Genomic DNA, 25000 nt, shown 5'->3' on the forward strand with positions numbered 1-25000 from the left:
CTAATTTCTTGACGTGCTTGATCAAGTGTGCTTTCCAAACAGGTGCTGCATACTCCAGTATGGGCCTGACATACACGGTGTACAGTGTCTTGAATGATTCCTTACTTAGGTATCAGAACGCTGTTCTCAGGTTTGCCAGGCACCCATATGCTGCAGCAGTTATCTGGTTGATGTGTGCTTCCGGAGACGTGCTCGTTGTTATACTCACCCCAGGATCTTTCTCTTTGAGCGAGGTTTGCAGTTTTTGGCCACCTATCCTATACTCCATCTGCGGTCTTCTGTGCCCTTCCCCGATCTTCACGACTTTGCATTTGGCGAGGTTAAATTTGAGAAGCCAGTTGCTGGACCTGGTGTCCAGTCTGTCCAGGTTTCTTTGAGGTCCTGCCTGATCCTCATCTGATTTAATTCTCCTCATAAACTTCACATCATCTGCAAACAGTGACACTTCTGAGTCTAACCCTTCCATCATGTCATTCACTCCACACTCAGTATCACTCCACTGCTGCACTGTCAGCAGTGGAGTGACTCTCGTCTTACATCATGCTTCAAGGAGTTTCATATATACTCCAGCATGTCTAAAACACTGCTGGGACCTATAAATACTTTGTATATATTTCTAGACAATAGTATGTGACCAAGGCAGATGAAAATGTTAACCTGTCAGTGTGTCTGTGACTATTTGAATACTATTTTAGTACCTAATAAGTACATAGTGTCAGAACAAAGATTGGCTATGAAATTACAAGTACTGTACTACAACAAATTGTAATTATCAGAACATAAAAATTATATAAATTAATAAAAAAAAAGAAAAAAAGCTATACTGGCAATATTTCTGCAAGCAGCAGGATTCCACGTTGCTATCAGGTGAGCATCCAGCACCAACTTCGCAGTCTCATATCTCGGTAAGTACTGACCCTAGATTTTTTTTATTACACACAGAAAATTTCCCTCTTTAATTAAAAAAAAAAATCTTAAGACATTCATAGTGCTGGCAGTAAGAACGTAGATCTGAACGTAAATCCTGAAGTGTCTCCTGGTGTCGCAAAATATTTGGAGGAAAAAAAAAAAAAAAAAAATTCTAATGAAATGATAGAGAACCTTTTCCCGATGATAAGGATGCCAAAAGTACGAAATTTGATTAAAAACTTATGGAATTACGCTCTCACAAAGTTAGCGACCTCGACGACATTTATGCATAGGCAATTTCACCCACTTTGAGCCCTATTGTCGGCCAACTGAAGAACAGGAGGAGTGTTGCACACGTGTCTAATTCATCAACTTGTCGGTTCTCTGAACAGCAACATCTTGGGATCTTAATACAGGGAATTCTTCACCTGCCTAACCCTTGGGCATGACCTACTTCTACACTGGACAAATGTGATACCACCTACAACTGCTGCACCTCTCCTGCCTACGGTTTATAAGCTACTTCATCGCACATATGCCGGACTGACCACATCAACTCAAGGCTGAGGGACTGATTACCTCAAACTCCTCCTGTTCTTCAATGTTCTACTTTGTATGGACTGATGAAGCCACTGTGTGGTGAAACGTTTCCTCAATAAAGATACCCAAGTGTTGCACACCTGTAATTTATCAACTTGTCGGTTCTCTGAACCATTCATCTACTTGCCTAAAATTAAAATCTACCATTACTACTATATTTTCATGCCAAAAAAGTCTTAACAATTTTGTAAAAGAGTAGCCTACCTACGTTGCTTTCTAAGTTCGGGGGTCTATAAAATGCATCTAAATTCTTCTCTTTCATGTTCAAGAAATTCCACCCAGACAGATTACACATATGTAGGTTTCATTAACATATATGTTGCAGTTGTAATTTGGACACTTAATAACCTTTTCATTGTCTGGACCCCCCCCCCCCCCACCCAAAAAAAAAAAAAAATAGAAATTTTTTTTTCTGAAGGTAATAATACCAAAAGTATGAGATTAAATTTTAAACTTTGCAGAATTACACAAAAAAATGGATAGTCTAGGTGCAATTTATACAAAGTTGATTTTTTCCCACCGAGTCTTATTTCAAACCAATTCCATTGTTCAATTAATCCAAATTCTTAGCTATTTCACTACAGTCCAGTCTCGATTGCCGATTGCATTACTTGTTGAATAAATCCATTTTCAAACGAGGTGTTCGAGAAAAAATTGTCCTGGTTTTCATATGTTCTCTTGGTTGTCAACGGTTGAAGATGAGGAGGAGTTGGTGAAGGAGCATAGAGCTAAACTCATCACAGAAGAACTTCTAGACCTTCAGAAGGAGCAGCAACAGATTGCAGTAGAGGAGCTGTCATCAGAGGAAGAAGAGGGAAGGGATGATGTGCCCATTGAACTTGACAAGGAAATGTGCTGAATGATGTGAAGTGCAGGTGTTGAAAAATACCATCCAAAGTAGTGGCCATCCATCTCTTTAACATGTACAATAACAGTGTAACGTCCCAATTTAGACAAGTGTTAAAATGGAGCCTGAAATAAACCTCACTGGACAGGTTTTTTGTGAGGCAACAAACCAGTGAGCCAGAACAAGGTGTTAGTGGTGAAGAGAGTGAAAGAAGAGACAACACCAGGACAGTTGCCTGACATGCTAATAGAAGGCAACTCTCCTTCCAAGCAGTAACATTCCCCCTCCTCTCCTCCACCTGTTTCCAGTATGCCATTAGCTCTCCTCTGACAGGTAAGGGATAGTTAAAATTTTCATATACTGTACAGTGTTTCAGTTAAATTTTCATTTAATATTCATTTTTACAGTTTCTATGTGCTGTATAATTGCATACGCTGTTTTATGTAGTAGTTAGCACATTATTAACTCTTTGACTGTTTCAGTCGTATATACAGTGGACCCCCGACATTCGAAGGCATCAACATTCGATAAATCCGACATTCGATGCATTTTAACGCAAAAATTTCGCCTCAACATTCGATACGATTCATACGAGACATGTCCACATGTGGCCTGAACTGCCCCGTGTGTGCCAGTGTTTACAAGCCAGCCAGTGTGCGCGCATCTAAGGATACATTCAGTACATTCCATATTATCCATATTATCACTGTTTTTGGTGCTTGTTTCTGCAAAATAAGTAACCATGGGCCCCAAGAAAGCTTCTAGTGCCAACCCTTTGAGAAAAAAGGTGCTAATGACTATTGAAATGAAAAAAAAAAAGATAATTGCAAAGTACGAAAGTGGAGTGTGTGTCGGAGTGCATGATGATTTGATAAAGAAATTACCTGCAACTAGTGGTGATGTGAGTGAAGTTAAGGCCAGCAAAGGTTGGTTTGAAAGATTTAAGAATCGTAGTGGCATACAAATGCTAACACCATCCACACTCTCCCCTCCTCCCATCCCATCAATCATCACCAGATCTTCATTAAAGGTAAGTATCAATTATTCTATTGTTATTAATTTATTGTTATTGTAATTATTCTATTGCATTAAACTTAATATTTCATGTGGTAAATTTTTTTTTTTTTCATACTTTGGGTGTCTTGCACGGATTAATTTGATTTCCATTATTTATTACGGGGGAAAATTAATTCGACTTTCGATATTTTCGATATTCGATAGCTCTCAGGAACGGATTAGTATCGAATGTCGAGGGTCCACTGTATATGTCTTACGAGCCAGTGTTTCGGACGTATATACACTCAATAATTCTAGCGGCTTCAAATCAAGCAGGAGAAAGCTGGTAGGCCCACATGTGAGAGAATGGGTCTGTGTGGTCAGTGTGCACTGCATAAAAATAATCCTGCAGCAAGCAGTGCATGAGAAAAAAAAACACCGACCATGCTTTTGGATTACAACACCGACTTTGCGGTGTATTTTTGTATAGTATTTGTGGTTGTATTCTCGTTATCTTGGTCTCTTTTGATAGAATGGAAAACATATTACAGAAATAGGGACGATTTTGATTAGTTTCACGATGAAAACGACCTTGAAATTGAGCTCAAAGTAGCAGAAATGTTCAAATTTTACCAATGTTTAAGAGTAAGCAAATCACACCACACGTCCAATACACGTCAATTGGGGGGTCTAATATTCTTTCACTAGTGCACTGATATTATTTATACCATTTTTACAATAATGCAGTAGTCTGCATAACAGTAAATCTTCTATTTTTTGTGAATAAAAAATCAAAATAGAAAGCAAGAATAATATAAGAGGGGCCTGGAGACATGACTAATGAACAGGATATGTTATTTTAGTGCCAAAAATGTCTGCATTGTTTATTCTGGACCCTATTTTGAATTGGCATCTTTTTTAATTTGTGTAAAACTGGCCAAATTGCCAATTTCTGATCACTTTATTGGGTAGTTGAAATCGGTAAATGGGTGGTTTCTTGTACTCAATTGATATAAAAAACGGAGTTCTAAAGAAATAGCTAAAGTTTGGTCGACTGGAACAATGGAATTGGCCGAAAAAAGGATTCAAAGTCGGCGAAATCGCCGATGTGTATATATCGCCAAGATTGCTAAATTCAGAGGAGCAAAATTCCGTAAGTTTTTGATCAAATTTCGTACTTTTGATGTCATTACCGTCAGGAAAGATTCTCTATCATTTCACGAGAAAAAATCATTTTTTTTTTCCAAAAATTTTTCGACATAGAATGACAGTTTCAGAAAGGGGCTTGCGACAGTCAAAAGGGTTAATATATTATTATATTGTGATTTGGGGTCTGGAATGGATTAATTCTATTTATATTATTCTTTATGGGAAAAAGTGTTTTGGGTGTCATCGATTTTGGTCTACTGAACAGTGGACCCTCTGTTTTCGTCGATCTCCGTTATCACCGATTTCGGTTTTGGCCGACTTTTTTCATCGACTTTTTTATTCCATTTTCACCGGTTACCTCCGTTTTTGTCGATCATACGGAATGTGTCTAGTGCCCAGCACACAGACAAAGCCGGCTCCCACACGCATTCTCAGCCAGTGTAGCGTCGTTTCTCGGTGAGTGAACGTATCCTGCAAGGTCATATGAAACATTTCATAACAATCGATTGTTTTTGCCACATGTTTATCGAGTGTTACTGCTAAGTAAGTGATCAAGGTCCCAAAGAAAGCTCCTAGTGCCAGTGCTTTGGCAAAGAAAATGAGGAACACCGTAGAACTGAAAAAAGAAATTGCTGAACTTAGCAAGATGTACAGGAAGTCGCCATCAATCAGCTCCATTGTGGCAAAGAGAAAAGAAATCATGGAAGCTGATGCTGCGAAAGGGGTGAATGTGATAACCAAACAGAGATCCCAAACAATTGAAGAAGTGGAGAAATTGTTGTTGGTGTGGATCAGAGAGAGAGAGAGAGAGAGAGAGAGAGAGAGAGAGAGAGAGAGAGTTAGCATTGTGGAGTCTATAATTTGTGAAAAGGCAAGGCAGTTGCCTGAAACAAGTGTTCAATTGTGATGAAACAGGCCTGTTTTGGAAGAAAATGCCAAAGAGGACCTACATTATGCAGGAGGAAAAGGCACTCCCACGACAAGCCTATGAGAGAGAGGCTAACACTCTTGTGTGGTTATGCTAGTGGGGATTTCAAAGTGAAGCCTTTACTGGTGTATCACTGATAATACCAGTGTGTTCAAGAAATACAGTGTTGTCAAGAGTAAATTGTGTGTGATGTGGAAGGCTAACTGTAGGGCATGGGTCACTAGGGAAATTTTCCTGGAATGGTTCAATGAAGTGTTTGGCACGAGTGTGAAGAAATACCTCCTGGATAATAAATTGCCACTCCAGTGCCTCCTGTTAATGGACAATGCTCCTGCTCATCCTCCAGACTTGGAAGATCAATTGTCTAAGGAATTCAGTTTTGTTACAGTGAAGTTCTTGCCTCCTAACACCACTCCTCTCATCCAGCCCATGGACCAGCAGATCATTGCAAACTTCAAAAAACCGTACACCAAAGCTATGTTTCAAAGGTGCTTTGACATAACCTTGGACTCTGAATTGACCCTAAGAGTGTTCTGGAAGAATCACTTCAGTATCTTCCACTGCATAGGCCCTATAGATAAGGCTTGGCAGGGAGTGACTTCCAGGACGATGAACTCTGCTTGGGGAAAATTGTGGCCAGATTGTGTCCAAAAGAAGGATTTTGAAAGGTTAGAGGGTGACCCTGTCAACCCTACAGCTGTGTAATCAACTGTGGCATTGGGGAATTCCTGGGGGTTGGATGTGAGTGGCGACGATGTGGAAGAGTTGGTGGAGGACTACAATCAAGAGCTAACCACTGATGAACTGTAAGAGCTTCATCTGCAACAGACCACAGTTGAGGAACTTGCTTCAGAGGAGGAGGAAGAAGAGAGATGGAAGAAGCCAGAAACAGAGCACTCTGGGCAGATATTTTGTGCAACAGGAGTCCAATGACTCTCAAGCTGGTCCTAGTAGCATTAAAAAATAAAGGAGGGAAGTGACCCCGGATAAGGACTTGGTACCTAGAGGCCTTATGGAGGGGGATTCCCCTTCCAAAGAATAACCTCTCTTCTCTCTCCCCTTCTTCCTGTCTTCCTTCCAGCAACAACAGCCTTCGATAAAGGTAAGTGTTATGTGTAATGTTCATTCTTTTGTGCATGTAAATCTATCTTTAACCCTTTCAGGGTCCGTCCCGTAGATCTACGGCTTTACGTTCAGGGTCCAAACCGTAGATCTACGCCATGAGCTCAGCTCACTCTGATAAACTGTGAGTGGTACATTTGGGCCTAGATATGAGAGAATACATCTATGTGGTATGTATGCACCACATAAAACAGATCCTGCAGCACACTGTGTATAATGAGAGAAAAAAATGAAATCATGATTTTTCGATTAAAACAGCAACTTTGCAGTGTTTTTTCGTATGTTTTTTATAGTTGTATTTGCGATTTCTTGGTCTCATTTGATAGAATGGAAGACATATTACAGAAATAGAGATGATTTTGATTGGTTTTAGCACTGGAAATGGCTTGAAACTGAGCTCAAAGTAGCAGAAATGTTAAATTTTTGCCGATATTCAAGAGTAAACAAACGACCTCACACGTCTAATACACGTCAGCTGGTGGGTCTAATATACATTCACAAATATAGTGATGATATTTATACAATTACAGTACTGCATAACAGTAAATCTTCTATTTTTTGGTGTGAATAAAAATTCATTATGTGAATAAAAAATCAAAATGGAATTTATTTGTAAAGCCTCAAAACATAACTAATAAACAGAGGAAATGTTAGTTTAGTGCCAGGAATGCCTACATTGTTCATTCTGGACCCTATTTTGAAATTGGAATATTTTGAACTTTGTGTTAAATTGGCCAAATTAACAATTTCCGATCACTTTATTTTGTAGTTGAAACAGTTGACTTGGCGATTTCTTGTGCTCAATCGATAGAATAGAAGTAATACTAGTGAAATAGCTAAGAATTTGGTTGATTGGAATAATGTAATTGGCCTAAAATGGGAGTCAAAGTCGGCAAAATCGCCGATTCGTAAATATCGCTGACACATCAAAATTCGCGAGAGCATAATTTCGTCATTTTTCCACCAAATTTCGTACTTTTTGTTTTATTACCTTCACAAAAAGATTCTCTACGATTTCATAAGAAAAAATAATTTTTTTTTTTTTGAAAATTCTTGGACACTGGTGCGTGACTCCAGATTTGAGCCTTGGACCCTGAAAGGGTTAAGGTATAACAATTTTTTTTGTTGATACTTCTGGGTGTCTGGAACGGATTAATTCCATTTACATTATTTATGGAGAAAATGGTTTTGGTTTTGGCTGATGGCTCTGGAACGGATTAACCCTTTCAGGGTCAACAGGCCCTCTCCTAAACTTGTTCTCAGGGTCGGAAATTTTTCAAAAAAAAAAAAAAAAAAAAAAAAAAAAAAAAAAAAAAAAAAAAAAAAACTCCTGAAATGATAGAGAATCTTTTCCCGATCATAATGACACCAAAATTATGAATTTTTATGGAAAACTTACAGAATTATGCTCTCACAAAGTTAGCTGTCTCGACGATGTTTACGCATCGGCAATTTCGCCCACCTTGAGCCCTATTTTTGGCCAATTCCAATGTACCAGTCGACAAAAATCATAACTATTTTGCTACAACTCCATTTTTTCTATCAAATGAGTGTGCAGAGGTAGAAAGTTAAAAGTGAACGTACAAAAGAGTAAGGTGTTGAGGGTATCAAATGATTTAGATAAAGAAAAATTGGATATCAAATTGGGGAGGAGGAGTATGGAAGAAGTGAATGTTTCTGTACTTGGGAGTTGACGTGTCGGCGGATGGATTTATGAAGGATGAGATTAATCATAGAATTGATGAGGGAAAAAAGGCAAGTGGTGCGTTGAGGTATACAGTGGACCCCCGCATAACGATGGCATCACATAGCGATTTTTCCGCATACCGATTACTTTTATCGCAAAATTTTTGCCGCGCATACCGATTAAAAACCCGCTCACCGATTTTCGTCCGAGACGCGTCCAATGTGCCCTCAGCCAGCCTCACATGTGCCGCCCGTCCCATTGTTTACCAGCCAGCCTCCGCGGTAACATCCAAGCATACACTCGGAATATTTCGTATTATTACAGTATTTTCGGTGCTGTTTCTGGAAAATAAGTGACCATGGGCCCCAAGAAAGCTTCTAGTGCCAACCCTACACCTCAAAGGGTAAGAATTACTATAGAAATGAAGAAAGAGATAATTGATAAGTATGAAAGTGGAGTGCGTATAGCCGACCTAGTCAAGCTGTACAAGAAACCCCAATCAACCATCGCTACTATTGTGGGCACCAGAAAGACAATCAAGGAAGCTGTTCTTGCCAAAGGTTCAACTGTGTTTTCGAAACAAAGATCGCAAGTGATGGAAGATGTTGAGAGACTCTTATTGGTGTGGATAAATGAAAAACAGCTAGCAGGAGATAGCATCTCTCAAGCGATCATATGTGAAAAGGCTAGGAAGTTGCATCAGGATTTAATTAAAAAAATGCCTGCAACTAGTGATGATGTGAGTGAATTTAAGGCCAGCAAAGGTTGGTTTGAGAGATTTAAGAAGCGTAGTGGCATCCATAGTGTGATAAGGCATGGTGAGGCTGCCAGTTCGGACCACAAAGCGGCTGAAAAATATGTGCAGGAATTCAAGGAGTACATAGAAACTGAAGGACTGAAACCTGAACAAGTGTTTAATTGTGATGAAACAGGCCTGTTCTGGAAGAAAATGCCAAGCAGGACCTACATTACTCAGGAGGAAAAGGCACTCCCAGGACATAAGCCTATGAAAGACAGGCTTACTTTGTTGATGTGTGCCAATGCTACTGGTGATTGCAAAGTGAAGCCTTTATTAGTGTATCACTCTGAAACTCCCAGAGCGTTCAGGCAAAAGAATGTCCTCAAGGATAATTTGTGTGTGCTGTGGAGGGCAAACAGTAAGGCATGGGTCACTAGGGAATTTTTCTATAACTGGTTACACCATGCATTTGCCCCCAATGTGAAAAATTACCTAACTGAAAAGAAATTAGAACTTAAGTGCCTCCTGGTGTTAGACAATGCCCCTGGTCATCCTACAGACGTGGCAGAGCGACTTTATGGGGACATGAGCTTCATTAAGGTGAAGTTTTTGCCTCCTAATACCACTCCTCTCCTGCAGCCCATGGACCAGCAGGTTATTTCCAACTTCAAGAAACTGTACACAAAAGCTCTGTTTGAAAGGTGCTTTGTAATGACCTCAGAAACTCAACTGACTCTAAGAGAGTTTTGGAGAGATCACTTTAATATCCTCAATTGTGTAAACCTTATAGGTAAGGCTTGGGAGGAAGTGACTAAGAGGACCTTGAACTCTGCTTGGAAGAAACTGTGGCCAGAATGTGTAGACAAAAGGGATTTTGAAGGGTTTGAGGCTAACCCTGAGAATCCTGTGCCAGTTGAGGAATCCATTGTGGCATTGGGAAAGTCCTTGGGGTTGGAGGTTAGTGGGGAGGATGTGGAAGAGTTGGTGGAGGAGGACAATGAAGAACTAACCACTGATGAGCTGATAGATCAACTTCAAGAGCAAGAGGCCAGACCTGGGGAAACTGGTTCAGAGGAGGGGAGAGAGAAATTGAAGAAGTTGCCTACTACAAAGATAAAGGAAATCTGTGCAAAGTGGCTTGAAGTGCAAACCTTCATGGATGAAAATCACCCTCACACAGCTATTGCAAGCCGTGCTGGTGATTATTACACTGACAATGTTGTGAAACACTAGGCAAGTCATAAAGGAACGAGAGGTACAGGCCACTATGGACAGATATCTTGTGCGAAAGAAGTCCAGTGACTCTGAAGCTGGCCCTAGTGGCATTAAAAAAAGAAGGGAAGTAACCCCAGAAAAGGACTTACTACCTCAAGTCCTAATGGAAGGGGATTCCCCTTCTAAACAGTAAGAAGATAATGCTCTCCCCTCCTCCCATCCCATCAATCATCACCAGATCTTCAATAAAAGTAAGTGTCATGTAATTGTGCATGCCTTTTTCAGTTTGTGTGTATTAAAATTAACATTTCATGTGGTAAAAAAAAAATTTTTTCATACTTTTGGGCGTCTTGCACGGATTAATTTTATTTCCATTATTTCTTATGGGGAAAATTCATTCACATAACGATTATTTCGCATAACAATTATCCCTCTTGCACGGATTAAAATCGTTAACCGGGGGTCCACTGTATGTGGAGTCAAAAAACGTTATCTATGGAGGCAAAGAAGGGAATGTATGAAAGTATAGTAGTACCAACACTCTTATATGGGTGTGAAGCTTGGGTTGTGAATGCAGCAGCGAGGAGGCGGTTGGAGGCAGTGGAGATGTCCTGTCTAAGGGCAATGTGTGGTGTAAATATTATGCAGAAAATTCGGAGTGTGGAAATTAGGAGAAGGTGTGGAGTTTAAAAAAGTATTAGTCAGAGGGCTGAAGAGGGGTTGTTGAGGTGGTTTGGTCATTTAGAGAGAATGGATCAAAGTAGAATGACATGGAGAGCATTTGAATCTGTAGGAGAAGGAAAGCGGGGTAGGGGTCTTCCTCGAAAAGGTTGGAAGGAAGGGGTAAGGGAGGTTTTGTGAGCGAGGGACTTGGACTTCCAGCAGGTGTGCATGAGCGTGTTCGATAGGAGTGAATGGAGACGAATGGTATTTGGGACCTGATGATCTGTTGGAGTGTGAGCAGGGTAATATTTAGTGAAGGGATTCAGGGAAACCAGCTATTTTTATATAGCCGGACTTGAGTCCTGGAAATGGGAAGTACAATGCCTGCACTCTAAAGGAGGGATTCGGGATATTAGCAGTTTGGAGGGATATGTTGTGTATCTTTATACGTATATGCTTCTAAACTGTTGTGTTCTGAGCACCTCTGCAAAAACAGTGATTATGTGTGAGTGAGGTGAAAGTGTTGAATGATGATGAAAGTATTTTCTTTTTGGGGATTTTCTTTCTCTTTGGGTCACCCTGCCTCGGTGGGAGACGGCCGACTTGATGAGGAGGAAAAAAAAAAAAAAAAAAAAAAAAAAAAAATTACAAGAAACCATCCATTTACTGATTTCAACTATCCAATAAAGTGATCAGAAATTGGCAATTTTGCCAGTTTCACAAAAATTTCAAAAGATGCCAATTTCCAAATAGGGTCCAGAATAAACAAGACAGACATTCCTGGCACTAAAATAACATTTTTTCTGTTCATTAGTCACATCCCCAGGCCTCTCTTACATTTCTTTTGAATTTTTATTCACAAAAAAATAGAAGATTTACTGTTATGCAGACTACTGCATTAGTGTAGAAATGGTGTAGAAATGGTATAAATAATATCAGCGCACTAGTGAAAGAATATTAGATTCACCAGTTGATGTGTATTGGACACATGGCATGATTTGTTTACTTTTGAACTTTGGCAAAAATCGAACATTTCTGCTACTTTGAGCTCAATTTCAAGGTACTTTTCATTGTGAAACCAATGAAAATCATGTCAATAATACAAAAATAAACACTACAAATACATTTTAGCCACTAAAGCAACATGTCCTCTGTTCATTAATCATATCCTCAGGCCTTTCCTACATTATATTTGTCCTCCATTGTGAATCCATCACACAAAATAATCCAAGCTTTACTCTATTTCTTGGATAATAAAATTTAACCAGGAACAATTAGTCATGGTTTAGGGTATCCCAATAATTAAAGCAGACCTAGTAGAAACCAATAAAATAGACTGGAGGGGATAGTGGAGTCCTTTCCCATTCTCAGGAAAATCATCAAAAATTAAATATTTCCACTATTTTGAGTCATGTTTCAAGCTACCGACAGTCCTGAAACTGACCAAAATCATCCTAATTTCAGTAGTATGTCTTATTCTATAAATAGATACCAAGAAATTGTGAATAAAATATAAAAAACCAGCCCAGAAAACACTTCAAAGTCACTACCGTAATACTCATGGCAGTTTGTCACTTTACACTAAAGGAGTGCTTGCTGACCTTATTATGTGTATGTATTATACATTTAACCCTTTCAATGCTGTCAGCAGAAAATTTTGGGTCTAAGTGGTAAATGTGCACAATATAAAAAAAAAAAAAAAATCTTGCCCCACTCAGTACATCATGGGGAAAAGCAAACCTCTGATCTTATGTCTGGTTTAAAATAGCAATTTTGAGTTTTTTGTTTATGATTCTGATGGCCGTTTCTGGTTGTTGATAAACAAGACATAATAGCAAAATAGAGATGATTTAGGGCTTAAAGTACTGGAAATATTTGATTTTTGGCAATTTTTCTCGTCTGTTTTATGGATTTTTACTAGGTCTGCTTCAATTATTGGAACAACCTAAACCATGGCCAATCATTCTTGGTTATATTTTATTATCTGAGAAACATGGCAAAACTTTTTGTACATGTGATTAGAGAATCAAGATAAAAGACAAATGTTAGCTAGGACTAACGAACAGAGGATAGGCTGATCTAGTGGCTGAAATGCCTACACAGTGGTACCCTGACTTACAAGTGCCCCAACTTACGAGTTTTCCGAGTTACGAGCCATCACTTGGTTGATTTTTAGCTTCGAGTTGCCAGCCAAAATCCACGTTACGAGCGAAAAAAAAAAAATATTTATTGACAATCACACTTGGCAAGAACCCTGGCCTAAATGGCACAACAAAAGGTGGTTTTAGGACTTGGTACTTATAAAACAATGCTAGTGCGATATTCTCACTGGAGGTAATCATGTAATTCTCTTTAGTTATTCTACAAAAAAATATAGTTGCTAAGTTTTTGACATTTGCAAAATATCTTGCCCGTTACTCTCACACAAATCCCAAAATATCTGAAATGTTTTCAATATTCCACAAGCCAATTGTAGAACAATCATTTTGTTTCATGATTCCTGTCAATATCATTGCATTTACTTCAATAATAAATGGTGGGCTTCATGAAATAAGTCAATAACTTACTTGCAAGACATTCATATATCACTGCACTAGTGATCTAGTGCAGTTAGCCTCTTGAAAACTCCGTTTTCTGTTACCCAGAACCAAAGAACACATTATAGGAAGAAGCAGTAATGATTTTATGTGCTTGGACTGGTCCTGGACACTCACCATATGGCCTATTTTATTCATTCTAGAGTATATATCATGTTTCTATGTTACTTACAGTGTTTATTATGTCATATTAGATCAATTCTGATAGTTAAATAGCCATAGAGTTGATATTAGCATTATACTGAAGTATTTTCCCCTGCCCCTGGGGTGGTTTTTGAGGGGCTGGAACGGATTAATGGCATTTCAGTTAATTTCAATGAGGAAAATTGATTTGATATATGAGCAAATTGAGTTATGAGCTCGGTCACGGAACAAACTAAACTTAAGTCAGGGTACCACTTTAATTTTAATTTTGCACTGTTTTTAAATTGGAATTTGTTGAATTTTGTGTAAAATTGGCCAAATTACCTACTTCTGAACACTTTATAAGGGTTATTCTGAAAGTTGAATAGGAAGTGTCTTGAGGTCAATATAAAGAACGGAGAACATGCTAGCAAAATGGCTATGAACTAGGTCAAATATACCAATAGAAGTGGCTTAAAATTGGACTAAAATTGGGGAAAATCTCTGATGCATAAACTGCAACCAGACTGCCAACTTACACCTGCATAATTCTAAGTTTTCTATCAAATTTCACATTTTTGGTATCATTACCTTTAAAAGGATTCTTTACTATTTAATTTTTTTTAAATCATAACACGGTCAGCACTTTTAATTTTGGGGATCAAGACAATGAAAGAGTCATTAATGTATAATATGCAATGCTTATGTAAACAAAATTTAGGTAACATATCAAATTGCTCGGAAAACCCACATATTGAAAACAGACAAAAAAGCAAAATTGAGTATTTCAATCATTACACTGGAAACCTCTTTCAGAACTCATAACTATTAGGTATACAATACCAACAAATTGAGGAAAAGAACATGTGCAAACACTTAAAACATTTTAATAGTAAGTATTAATCTTGTTCACTCCAATGATACATTAAACACATATATACAACAGGGGTAACAGATACAGTAAGGCTTCAGGTCAAGTATATAGCAATTTTAAGCCAAGTATAAGATGTCAGGTCAGGTTTAAGCCTTGTGAAAGAGAAGTCAAGTGATTACTTCTATTGAAGACCTTACCATGAAGCAACCCTCTATTTCTCCACCAGCTCCTCAGTCTGGTTTAGTGAATGCAAGTACATGTGTGTGTGTCTGTGTGTGTAGTAGGGCTGACCTAAGCAAGACTTGCCATTGTCCACAGAAACAGTAAAGGCTGCTTCAAGAATTGGAGAAGTCTTTTTGCCAGCTTTATCTTAAAAATTTGCCCATATACATACATATATGAACACATGCTTGCCCTGCCATTTCCATCAGCAACACTTGTGTTTAATATTGTAACAATGCTTCACACCATATGGATTTTTGAAGGCTAACATGGTTATCAGAGAAAGTCAGGAAACAGCAAAAATGTTTTGAATTGGCTCATATTCATTACACAGACACCTTCACCTAGAATCACGAATGTTTCCAGTTGGTAGGACCCCTGGCTCATGTGCTCTACACATGTATATTGTATGTTTTGTTTGGTCTTCAAGTGAAATTGTCTCAAATAAGAGTTTCCATTCTTTGTAAGTTTGTCTGTTTTTAACCTCTTCCCCAGAAAGCAGGTAACTATACTGTAGGCTCTCCACCAGCCCAACTCACATGATCATAGACCATGTCTAAGTCCACATTGTCACAGTGATCAGCGAAGCTCAAACCTCACTTAACTTCAGTTTAAACCTGACCCAAAATATCTTACAACACCTTTTACCTTTTATCTCTAGGTGTTTCATGTATCCGTGTATCACTGAAGCAAACAAGGTCTCGGGAGAGAAGTATTTGCTATTAAAATGTGTTATTTCCTCAACATCATAGATATGTAAAAATTGCTTTCAGCCAGTTTTCTCTGCTGAAGAGGACCCCAGTGTAGGGACCAATATACAGTATTCACATTTTTACCCAGGGTAAAGACCAATATACAGTATTCACATTTTCATTTGTCTTTATTTTTAAAATGTGGGGTTTCTGACCATGCAATTTGAGGTTCTGACCTTTGCCAATCCACTGCTCGATGAGGCCTTCCCCGAGCACTGAGGGGAAAGAAATAAGTGTAAATATGAATGAAATGATATTGATATTACAGTATAATCATATAGTTGATGCTAGCATATGTGGCAATCCAAACAATTGTAAATGTAAGCACATCCATTGAATGAAATAAGGAAAAAGTAAAACAATTTAAATACATACATGACTTCAGCAACAAATTCAAGTTGGATATATTTACATTTAGTAAGTACATACATAGACTACCACACAGCATCAATAAAATGAGCACAGTTACTACCTTTACAAAGACAAACAACTGCAGGAGTAGTGGAGTTAAGAGTAAAATCTGCCTAGGTAGGTCTGCTGCAGTGATACTGTATGCTTACGAATATTCAAGTAGATGCATTTGCTCAACATATACATGAAAAATGGGAAGGTACCTACAGATCAGCAGAGCAGTCATAGTTCCTTTGTATAAGAAAATTGGATAAAAAAAAAAGTAAGAATTATATGGAAATAAAACAACCAGTGAGGTGCACTACTGATTCCAAGATGCAAACTCAACATACCATTATGCCCCATCACTACCAGGATCAGCAGTGGACCTCACATTTTCAGTTGTTTTAATGAAATGCCTATCCAAAATGCTGGGCACAGTCAGCAGCTCACACCTGCAACATTCTGAAGACATCTCCAGGCTCAACAATGTAGCCATTAAAAACAAGAAACCTGCTCACTTGGACATGCCCTCACTTTTTACTCGAGCCCTCATTGATCAGGTAATTACTTTCTTCACAGCCGTCACTGCAGACCACAACTTGCCTCTTCCTATACAGGATTTCATTGACCTTGTTGAAGCTTTGGTAATAACATTTACAAACAAAAATTTGGAATGGATATGGGGTCACTCCTCAGTGAAGTTTTAGCAAATATCTATTTAAAGTACCTTGAAAGGGACTGTTTTAAAGATATCCCACATCATATCCTTTGCCTTAGATATGTACTAGTTGATATCCTTATGATCTGTCCAAGGCATTTCAACCTAACTCATTTCAGACTTACTTAACATGGTTGAGCCTTTTGTACAATTCACATCTGACAACAATGAGGGATCCTTACCCTTTCTGGATGTCTTTAGTAATCAAATATGGAAATACTCTTAAATGCAAGATATACAAGAAACCCACCAACAAGAATAACTTGATACACTACTTTTCCCACCAAGACCTCAAACCAAGAGAAAAACGTAAGAACATAAGAAAGAAGGAACACTGCACTGCAGGTTTCTTTCTTCAAGCACTCTGAATTTGCAGCGATGAATATCTTTTAGAAAGGCCAAGAATATATTGAGGTGTTCACCAACTTAAAATTCCCAATGCACATTACCAACTCCTGTAAACAGATAACCTTTCTTATTCACAACAAACCCAAAGAAGATTCCAACACTGATAGAGGACTGGCCTTCACCAATGGGCAGACTGCCATCAGCATTTCCCCGATTCTCCAAAAAGCTAACATGGATATAACAGTCCTTACTGTCAGAGATCACCAGAAGCCCTAAACCCAGAATTATTTGCACAGCAGGAGTTTACAGTCTACCATGTGGCAATTGTGATAAATTCTACACAAGGGAGACCAGCAGAGACCTTCAGACATGCCTTCAAGAATATAAATATTCCTGCAGGAGGGATGAAACCAAAAATGTATACATAGTCCACTGTATCCTTCATTCTCACATTATGGACTGGGGAAGAGCACAGCTGTTGCACCATGAGAATGACAGGGCCTGACACTGAATTTTGGAAGCAGCAGTGAAACACCTAACTAAAACCTTTGAGCAAAATAGTGGAATGCACATACTGGCTGAACCTATTGTCCACATTGTCCATGATTCATACAATAAACATGTCACCTTACCTTCAACCCCCTGAACCCCCCAATACCTGACCTCATCAGATTTGATCTTGCAAGTTATGACCTCATGTAACCACCTCTTGCAATGACCTTATGTATTACATGTCCTTCTCTGAGCCTGACCTCATGGTGCTCATTTGCCTTATAACTTATATGGTGGCATATATGCTCATTCCTTTGTGCCTGATAAAGCTCAGCCTTAGGTGAAACATTAAAAGGAGCCTCTGCTACCAGTTCCTTTATTACCAAAGGGATTTGTGATGTTACCATGAGCGTTTAAGATATTTATTGATAAGGCTGTAAAAGAAGTAAACTCTAGGGTGCTAGAGAGGTATGGGATTGAAAGATTGTGAATCTGGGATGAAGTGGGAGTTGTCAGTCTTTTTTTTTTTTTTTTTTTTTTTTTTTTTTTTTTGCAATGGCAGTTCATTTGGGAAATTTGGAAGAGAAGTTCCAAAGACTGTTAAGTAAATTTGGGAGGGTATGTAAACAAAGTAAATTAACCCTTTTATTGTCCAAACTCCCAGAATAAATGTTATAAATGGTATATGATACCAAAAAGTTGATGAGCAAGACATGTGCAATACTTGCTGTCTTTATTTTTGAAACATTTCACCTGCACAGCAGGCTTCATCAACAGAATATAGAGGTGTAATACTGAAAAGAGGAATGGTAATTTCAAGTTGTAATTTCGAGCTAATATGTCCCTCAGCCTAAAGCAGAGGCATGAAACTAGAGACTTGTATAACAGGGACAGAAGTAAGGTTTGTAAATGGAGATGATTTTACAGGTGAGCAAGGCCCACTAGTTAAAGTACGTCACTGCTAAACAGTTGTTAGCAATAGAGTTGTAGAAGACATTCCCTGTACTAAGACATCACAGTATTGCTGTGTTAGACAAGTTAATCACTGGTAGGGGAGAAAAAATGGGGTGCAAAAATTTTTGGTTAGGGTGAGATAGTATATGTAGAAATCCAACATGGAGAAGTGTACAGTGCTCATCATGGCATCATGCCTGGTGAGGGCCCCGGCATAATCAAAGGCCTACCATACAGGGAGATCTTTTTTCCATCAGTGCATTCTGCTGGGTAGCAGCCGTTAGCATGATGTCACGGCCTGCCGCCACACTTCACAGTGACTTCTCATTGCTCACATGGCTGCTGTGGTGAGAGGAAGTGTGGCACTTTTGTCTCTCATCTGCCTCATCTTTTGTCCAGTGTTCCCTTTGGTTTTGGAGCTATACATCTATGATTATGGGTCAAAGGAAGCCTTTAACACCTAAGACTATAGCTCAAATCACAGGGCTTTGCAAAGCTGGGCACCAGACGAAAGAAATAGCGGAGAATGTTAGTGTGTGTGAGCGTTCAGTGGGGAACTGGGTGCAGCATTTCAAGGCTGATAAGTAAGCAAGCAAGTTGATTCAGGTATACATAAATACAGTTACATAGATTATCATACATAGCAGCATATGTGTAAAGTATGTAGGATAACCCAAAAAAGTCAGAGTGACTTATTTCCACTAGGGTCCTTTTACCTTATTATAAAATAAAGGTGATATCTTATTATTATTCTATAATGGAGATAACATCTTTTTATCATACTATTAAGACTACTACATGAGGGTCATTAAGACTACAATACGAATCATTATTAGGAATAAGGTAAAATTACACGTGTGTTACCTAAAAAAATTAAAAATCATTCCCCTCCCTTTCTGTAGCTACATTCATCAGACACCTTTTGGCTCTCTTCTTGAACTAGTTCATGTTATGACTGGCTTTGACATGTGCAGGCAGTCTGTTCCACTCCTTTATTGCTGTACAATAAAAGGTGTTTGAAGCCTGGCCACTGACTGTGGGTACTACAAAGTTGTGCTCTCTCCCCCTAGTACTATGATTGCTTTGGTTCCCAGCCTTGACAAAATTGGCAGCAAGATATTCTGGACACTGAGCAATTCTAAATACACGATTTACCTTCAGTTGTTTTACTCTGTCTTCAACATTCAGCATATCCAACTGCTGTAATTCATCCTGGCCTACAGGCTCTCTTGGACCCAGGTCCAGGATGAATCTTTCCATTTTGTTCTGGGTGATTTGCAGTCTATCTTTCAATTTTTTTTGTCAAGGCAGAGTACAATGAAGAGCAAGTGTAATCCATATGACACTGTATAACGGCTAGACATAGGGTCCTGCGAGCCTCAGTAAGTAGACACTGCTTGTCTATAGAGTAATTGCAGTCTGGCATTTGCTCTCTTTACTACACTATTCCGTATCAATTCTCCTGACATGCATGGATCAAAGGGGATTCCCAGATATTTTACTGAGGAAACTGCAGTGATGGGCTCCCCATTACACTGGACATTAAAATTATTTACCCTTCTCAGTTTATGTTTCGTGCCAAAGAGAATGGCTTCAGTTTTCCCAAGGTGTAATGATAGTTTGTTGTCTACTAACCATTTGCTGCAGGATTCCTGTTCCAGTGTTAATACCTTAGCTATATCTTGTGTGTCTTTACCTAACAATAAGAGTACTGTCATCCGCATACAGTCAGAGTTTGCACTTGGCACTGATAGGCACATCGTTAACCCTTTCAGGGTCCGTCCCGTAGATCTACGGCTGGTCGGTGAGTGTCTAAACCGTAGATCTACGCCAAAATTCTAGCGCCGTCAAATTTAGCGCGAAAGCGCTCATAGGCCTACATATGAGAGAATGGGTCTGCGCGGTGGGTGTGCGCCGTAAACAAAAAATCTAGGCGCCTGCATAGCATTGTGGGAACGCCGGCTCAGTCACCCTTGTTCACCATGTCTCGTCGCAAGTCAGCTCTCACTCCCCGGAAAATTGGGACTCTCCTCTTCCTGTCTGATAGTTCTGACACTGATGGAAGTGGAAATGAAGACGAATTCTACGGCTTTGATGAGTTAGTGACCGAAAATAATGACCAGGATATCGATAATAGTGCAGAAAACCCCGACGATCCTCGACCTTCTACCTCTGGTGTGGGCACTCGTGACTCACGGTCGGTTGTTCCTAAACGTAAGAGAAAACTAATATTTTCCCGTGGCCTGGCCTCTGACTTCAGTAATGACGATGATTCTGACGTGGATTGTGATTTTATTGTGCTCGACGATCATTCGAGTAGTGATAGTGAGGAAACATATTCACCAGTGAAGCGTCGGTATGTGCGCCACCGCATGCGCTCGGGTAGTGTACCCTATGCTATGCCCAGGGGACGGAGTACATCCCGTAGTACATCCCGGAGTACATCCCGTGGCCCTACACCCGTTTTAGGTAGTGATAGTGAGGATGATGTGGCTACACTTGGCATGGATGGGCTACAGACATCAGTGGATGGTGTTAGTGGGGCTGGTGGTGGTAGTGGCACCGCCATGCGTGACTCGCTGTGCCACGCGGGAACCCACGCTGCTGACTCGTCAGTTCAAGGACAAAGCGGAGCGTCACCCACCAGCCCGCCACAACCACCCGTACAACCAGCCTATGATGTCCAGTGTTGCGGCCCCTGCCAAACTAGCGGTTAAATAGTTAACCTGCCGGCCGGCAGTACCACTGGGTACGTCATCAAACCCAATGTGGGGACTGCTGAGCCGGCCTTAGAGCAGTAAGAGCCTGAGTGCCTCACGGTACACACCTAAGCAGTAGGTACCTGACCACCGAAGGGTACACGTATACTGGCTTTAGAAATATTATGTACCTGAGCGCCTCGCTGTACACACCTAAGCAGTAGGTACCTGACCACCGAAGGGTACACGTCTACTGGCTTCAACATTAAGTACCTGAACTCCTCAGGGTACACGTCTATGCAGTAGGTACCTGACCACCGAATCGTACCTATCTACTGGCGTTAGAAGAACCGCTCACCGCAGCTCACTGAGTCTCTTGGCCTCAGTTACTTGACGGCCGCATTCAGTGAGCTTGCAGCATGGTGTTCGGCTAGCGGTGTGTCAACCGCCTTTGGAGAGGATTTACTGGACTACCGGTGATGTCTGTGGACTCACCGTCTACGTTGATCAACTGTGGGCCGGAGTCGTCAGATGCTGTTTAGTGGGACATTACATGAAGAAAAGGTTGGAGTGTTACACTGAACTGGGCCAGGACCGTAGTGTGACACTGAGGGACGTACGATGGAGTGGAACACTGAGATATGCACAGGACCGTAGTGGAACACTGAGATGAAATGGGTGTCGTGGGACACTGAAGATGGCCTGGTTGTAGTGTACACTGAACAGTGTCGTGTGACTGACTTCGTGTCGTGAGAGGCAGTTGATTGTAATTTATTATTATAAAAATGTTATTTATAATTTATTGTTTTAGCATAGATATATATATATATATAGTGACAGTAGTGTCAAGAGTTGTACCCTGTGTAGGGTTATTAATTATATTTTAGTAAAATGCTGATTATAATTTATTATAGTAACATGTACATATTATTATTATATCATAGTTCAAATACCTCTAGACCAAAGATAGTTGATTTTTATATATTAAAGATTAATTTATATTAATGTGTGTATTCATGTATCCCGAACTCTTTATTACAAAAGAAGTAAATCTTAATATCTCTCACTCTTCCATTTAAAAATTACTTTTTTGTAATATATGAGTGGCCTGTCCGGGAGGATAATGATTATCTAGAATGATTTCTGGATGATCATATCCGGGATGACGGTTCGGGATACATATTACATTGATCTTTGTGTGTCGGTCCTTTTGTGGTGGGGGTGTTGCGGCCCCTGCCAAACTAGCGGTTAAATAGTTAACCTGCCGGCCGGCAGTACCACTGGGTGCGTCATCAAACCCAATGTGGGGGCTGCTGAGCCGGCCTTAGAGCAGTAAGAGCCTGAGTGCCTCACGGTACACACCTAAGCAGTAGGTACTTGACCACCGAAGGGTACACGTCTACTGGCTTTAGTAACAGTATGTACCAGAGCGCCTCGCTGTACACACCTAAGCAGTAGGTACCTGACCACCGAAGGGTACACGTCTACTGGCTTTAGTAACAGTATGTACCAGAGCGCCTCGCTGTACACACCTAAGCAGTAGGTACCTGACCACCGAAGGGTACACGTCTACTGGCTTTAGAAATATTATGTACCTGAGCGCCTCGCTGTACACACCTAAGCAGTAGGTACCTGACCACCGAAGGGTACACGTCTACTGGCTTCAACATTAAGTACCTGAACTCCTCAGGGTACACGTCTATGCAGTAGGTACCTGACCACCGAATCGTACCTATCTACTGGCGTTAGAAGAACCGCTCACCGCAGCTCACTGAGTCTGTTGGCCTCAGTTACTTGACGGCCGCATTCAGTGAGCTTGCAGCATGGTGTTCGGCTAGCGGTGTGTCAACCGCCTTTGGAGAGGATTTACTGGACTACCGGTGATGTCTGTGGACTCACCGTCTACGTTGATCAACTGTGGGCCGGAGTCGTCAGATGCTGTTTAGTGGGACATTACATGAAGAAAAGGTTGGAGTGTTACACTGAACTGGGCCAGGACCGTAGTGTGACACTGAGGGACGTACGATGGAGTGGAACACTGAGATATGCACAGGACCGTAGTGGAACACTGAGATGAAAAGGGTGTCGTGGGACACTGAAGATGGCCTGGTTGTAGTGTACACTGAACAGTGTCGTGTGACTGACTTCGTGTCGTGAGAGGCAGTTGATTGTAATATATTTTAAATGTTACTTAATTTATTGTTTTAGCATAGAGATATATATATATAGTGACACAGTAGTGTCAAGAGTTGTACCCTGTGTAGGGTTATGAATTATTTATTATTTTAGTAATGCTAATTATAATTTATTATAGTAACATGTACATATTATTATTATATCATAGTTCAAACACCTCTAGACCAAAGATAGTTGATTTTTATATATTAAAGATTAATTTATTAATGTGTGTATTTATGTATCCCGAACTCTTTATTACAAAAGAAGTAAATCTTAATATCTCTCACTCTTCCATTTAAAAATTACTTTTTTGTAATATATGAGTGGCCTGTCCGGGAGGATAATGATTATCTAGAATGATTTCTGGATGATCATATCCGGGATGATGGTTCGGGATACATATTACATTGATCTTTGTGTGTCGGTCCTTTTGTGGTGGGGGTGTTGCGGCCCCTGCCAAACTAGCGGTTAAATAGTTAACCTGCCGGCCGGCAGTACCACTGGGTACGTCATCAAACCCAATGTGGGGACTGCTGAGCCGGCCTTAGAGCAGTAAGAGCCTGAGTGCCTCACGGTACACACCTAAGCAGTAGGTACCTGACCACCGAAGGGTACACGTATACTGGCTTTAGAAATATTATGTACCTGAGCGCCTCGCTGTACACACCTAAGCAGTAGGTACCTGACCACCGAAGGGTACACGTCTACTGGCTTCAACATTAAGTACCTGAACTCCTCAGGGTACACGTCTATGCAGTAGGTACCTGACCACCGAATCGTACCTATCTACTGGCGTTAGAAGAACCGCTCACCGCAGCTCACTGAGTCTCTTGGCCTCAGTTACTTGACGGCCGCATTCAGTGAGCTTGCAGCATGGTGTTCGGCTAGCGGTGTGTCAACCGCCTTTGGAGAGGATTTACTGGACTACCGGTGATGTCTGTGGACTCACCGTCTACGTTGATCAACTGTGGGCCGGAGTCGTCAGATGCTGTTTAGTGGGACATTACATGAAGAAAAGGTTGGAGTGTTACACTGAACTGGGCCAGGACCGTAGTGTGACACTGAGGGACGTACGATGGAGTGGAACACTGAGATATGCACAGGACCGTAGTGGAACACTGAGATGAAATGGGTGTCGTGGGACACTGAAGATGGCCTGGTTGTAGTGTACACTGAACAGTGTCGTGTGACTGACTTCGTGTCGTGAGAGGCAGTTGATTGTAATTTATTATTATAAAAATGTTATTTATAATTTATTGTTTTAGCATAGAGATATATATATATATATATAGTGACAGTAGTGTCAAGAGTTGTACCCTGTGTAGGGTTATTAATTATATTTTAGTAAAATGCTGATTATAATTTATTATAGTAACATGTACATATTATTATTATATCATAGTTCAAATACCTCTAGACCAAAGATAGTTGATTTTTATATATTAAAGATTAATTTATATTAATGTGTGTATTCATGTATCCCGAACTCTTTATTACAAAAGAAGTAAATCTTACCGTCTTCTTTTAAAAATTACTTTTTTGTAATATCCAGTATCCACCAGCAAACCGTATCTGGGATTGGCAGCAAAATCCCAATTTTGTTCCCAGCCCTCACCATTTTGATGACTCGCAAAGTGGAATTCTACCTACCTGTCCCCTTGGAACCACGGCCAATGAACTGGAATTCTTTGAATTATTCTTTGACCAGCCATTGATGGAAACTATTGTCAGGGAAAGTAATAAGTATTTTCAGTACACCATGGCAAATACGATCTTATCACCACAGTCAAGACTA

The 25000-nt window shown here is 40.0% G+C and overlaps 1 long non-coding RNA gene across 2 annotated transcripts in view; it reads right to left on the minus strand.

Moving 5' to 3' along the window:
* The window catches only part of LOC138855262 (uncharacterized), an 81805-nt gene that overhangs the window by 37190 nt on the left and 19615 nt on the right, over positions 1–25000 (minus strand). For both annotated transcript variants that reach the window (XR_011394455.1, XR_011394454.1), the window contains exon 2: positions 15600–15638. This is a non-coding gene — a long non-coding RNA (uncharacterized lncRNA). The remainder of the gene's footprint in view (positions 1–15599; positions 15639–25000) is intronic.

Source organism: Cherax quadricarinatus, chromosome 87, assembly GCF_038502225.1.
Source record: "Cherax quadricarinatus isolate ZL_2023a chromosome 87, ASM3850222v1, whole genome shotgun sequence".
Lineage (NCBI taxonomy): Eukaryota > Metazoa > Arthropoda > Malacostraca > Decapoda > Parastacidae > Cherax > Cherax quadricarinatus.